We start from the raw sequence: 3,743 nt of genomic DNA, 5'->3' as shown, positions 1-3,743 counted from the left end.
GAGAGAGAGAGAGAGGGGGAGAGAGAGAGAGAGAGAGAGAGAGGGAGAGAGAGAGAGCGGGAGAAAGAGAGAGAGGAGAGAGTGTGGGTGGGCGATCTATAGTAATACAGTAGCAAATGCGTATATACGAACTTAAACCCAAAGACTTGTGATGCTTTCAATACTTAGTTCGACTTCCCTTTTGCAAAGACAGGGACATACTCTCGAAAAACAAGGAACTGCGCTGGCAGTGGTAAAGACAATGGTGAATTCTTGTAAAGATAAAGAAGTACAACTTGAAAGGTAGCTGCACACTCTTGATTTAAAAAACATAACAAAAACAAACAAAAAAACAACAACCAAAAACGGTGAACGTTTCGAAACGCTTAACAATGTACTCACTCAAAATAACCTGCGATCCTCGCTCGGAGCAGTCGCTCCTGTATTGTCCATCTTCCGGTCTCTGGTGACCCGCTGGGGACGCAAGCCAGACACACGGTCACGTAATGGTTCTGGACGACCACAGGGAAGGGTAGCTGTAGCAGCGGAGACGGTGTCAACCACAGGCACTACTGGCATGTGCTGTCGGGATTCTTGGGGTTTCCGATGACGTCAGCTAGCTCTCACTTTGACCTGTAAGGTAGAAAATGTTGAAATGGTATAGTTTAACGCGCCTGACAACATTATTAGGTTATTTAACAGGCGGGACCTCCGAGTTTAACGTCCATCTCCGAACGGACCGAGCCAAACGGGAAATCGGGTAAAAAGCCTTTTCCAAGGACACAACGTCGAACCCATCTGACACTCGAATCTTCGAACCCGACCTTAAAGGTGTTGTCCGAAAATATCTCAATTAGTAAGAGCAAAAGAGTTTAATAATTAGATAATTAGTGGATGGATCATTGAAAAATAACATTGTGATTCAGGAGCTCAGTTGGCTAAAATTTCAACACCCCCATGCTGCAAGTATTTTATTTTGAGGTAAAAAAAAACACATTAAAAATATACCTTCCTTTTTTAAGCATTGCTACCAAACTACTGTACAAAATTAAATTGATCGACTACTTTTTTTCCAAAAATTATTGCAACTCGACGGTTCAGTTTAAGAAACTTGTGTGCTACTTTTTTCTTTCTTTTTTTTCTTTGGTGCTTTTCCGCAGATCTTTCTCCGTCGCAAATCTTTTCAACTTGAGGATTGGACTGTAAATAAGTTACTTACAGTCTGATCCTCATATCGAAAAGATATGTTAAGGAGAAGGATCTGAGGCCACGGGAAAGCAACAACAACAAAAAATTAGTCAGAAAATAAAAATTCAACTTTAGAAAATTGTGGCGCACCGGTTTCTTGAACTGAAGTTTCGAACTGTTACCCATATCTTGTTTGATCACTAAAGCACAGTTAGCTAATTCAAATTTGGTAAAACACTTGAGCTATGATACGAACGACCATTGTACAAATCTCTTAAGTTGCGTCCTTGACCTTGCGTTGTTTTGGAGCGTTTTCAAGGAACTTGATGTTCTCAATCTATTCGAATCGTTTGCCTTGAAGATGGATGGAATTCTGAGGTCCCACGTCTTGGATAATCTTACAATGATGAAAGGGGAGTCAAACCCATGCTATACCGAACATAGATTTATTACATGTATGTTCAAACACTTTTTTCCTACGATTTTAAACCTTCTCTTTAAAGCAAGATTTACCTTCAATGCACCCTAAGCAGACTTTGTATGGGCAACAATGATTGGTACAAGGTAAGAGAAGTTTCTGAACAATGACAAGCTCACCCCACCCCCCCCCCCCCCCCAGGTTAACGCACACCAGTAACTTGGAGCACAAATTTGTTAATACGTTCAAATAAAATCGTTGTTGTTGTGGTTCTTATTGCTGCTGTTGTTGTTGTTGTTGTTGTTGTTGTTGTTTTTGTTGTTGTTGTTGAAGTGTACGGATTTTAAAGTTGATGCAATTGATCTCTAATTTGGGTACCGGGAAAAATAAAATATTCCAAGAAGAACGAGAAAAATTATTTCGACCTAATTCAAATTCAAACTTCAAAACCATGCGTGACAGATTAAGTTCAAAATCTTCTAAACTACAACAGTCAGAGATCCAAATTGGTATGGTATGGTATGGTATGGTATGGTATGGTATGGTATGGTATGGTATGGTATGGTATGGTATGGTATGGTATGGTATGGTATGGCGGAACGGTACTGTAAAGCACGGCAGGGCACGGTATGGTATGGCATATGTTTAAAGCCCCTTTCAACCACTGTAAAGTTATGTAAGAGGCTTGGACCTCCGAATGTAACATCTATCTCCGACAAGATTGAACCGTGTAGGTGGGGAACATTGAGAACACCCACGACTAAGTTCAAGAATGGTCTCGTACAAGGGTATTCCACGATATAGCCCAACATAACACCGACTGAGCTAACAGAGCGCCTTAAAGAGACCGGTCGGATACGATAAGCCTTACCGCTGCAATCATCAAGGAGCAACAAATGGTGCAGAAATAAAATAAATAAATGTACGTGTTGTTACGCTATTAAGCCGTTATTGACACAAATTAGATTATTTGCCAGGAGGGCTTCTGCTCTGCCTCTCAGGACCAACCTGGATTGAGAGTGATTATCATGAAGACCGAGAAGCTCAATTGAACTTTACTCATACGGCAATCGAACTCAGGTCTTCTGTGTGCAACGGTGAGCGCCAAACCGTTACACCACAGATGTTAGAAAAATATATAATGCTGGAGTGGGCCTAAATTTGAACCAATGAACGGAACCAAAGCAATAAGAGAAAAACGTAATATTGCCAAATGAAAAGTCTTTCGCTCTCTATCCCACAGGCCTCTGTTCTTAGGAGAATTAACATCTTAAGGTAACGAAAAGAGGAAAGATAACCCTATTTCAAAGTTTGAGTTTGAGTGAAGAGAAGTACATCGACACTTAACGGTCATTTAGTGCATAGAAGAAGCAAGACAATTTAGTTTAAGTAAATTTTTGCGGCGCTTGCAACTGTTTAAGGTCATATGAGCGCCAAGGGGTGAATGTCAACAGAGAAGTCCATATTAGGGAATCAGGCTTACTCTGCTAACCTCTTTAACTTCAACAGTGCAAAGTCTGCTTCGACTATCAAAGCACTCCTGAAAGAGCGGGCCACGCGAGTGTGACAAACATACAAAAGAAGTAGAGGAATAATAACTATTATAAGGATTAGGAAAGAAAAAGAAACAGCTCCCCGTTGGAGTTCAGGCACAGTTATGAGCATGACATTAATTAATCAGCCCATTTACAATTCTACTGTGCTTAAGAACATGTTAATGTCCCCCCTTTGGGAATTCCATAAAAAGAACAGAGGGAAAGAAAAGAATTAGGACCTACCAGCGGTGACCTCCAACTACCTGCATTTAAAAGTTTAAGTGCAGGTTGATAATAATAATAATGTCGTGCAAACTGCTGACCTTCACATTGCAAGTTGCTAAGCACAATGTCCCAGCTGGCGATGCATCAGCGCCAAGTGAGAGCTGCTGTTCTCAAAACCGCAGACTGACCTTCGAAGCCTTGTAGATCAACAAGGGCACCACGGCTTTTCGGCTTGCTTTATTGCTCGTTGAGTGCTCACATTCCTTGTAAATCTCCCACCTTTTCTTCCTCTACTTCATTTTTGAAGAGTGTACATGATCTCCTGTCTGTGTCTTCTGTGTCTTTCTGTCTGTTTGTTTGTCTGTCAGTCTGACCTCTCTCTCTCTCTCTCTCTCTCT

General features: G+C 41.1%; 1 protein-coding gene across 1 annotated transcript in view; it reads right to left on the bottom strand.

Annotated features, from left to right (window-relative positions):
• Nucleotides 1-3,743, bottom strand: part of LOC101861290 (serine-rich adhesin for platelets) — a 71,983-nt gene that overhangs the window by 49,794 nt on the left and 18,446 nt on the right. The window contains exon 2 of the mRNA XM_005101169.3: nt 382-612. The gene's annotated coding sequence lies outside the window, so the exon portion shown is untranslated. The remainder of the gene's footprint in view (nt 1-381; nt 613-3,743) is intronic.

This window comes from Aplysia californica, unplaced genomic scaffold (assembly GCF_000002075.1).
Source record: "Aplysia californica isolate F4 #8 unplaced genomic scaffold, AplCal3.0 scaffold00271, whole genome shotgun sequence".
NCBI classification, from domain to species: Eukaryota; Metazoa; Mollusca; class Gastropoda; order Aplysiida; family Aplysiidae; genus Aplysia; species Aplysia californica.
Note: the sequence above shows the minus strand (reverse complement) of the source record. Positions and strands in the feature narration are given on the sequence as shown.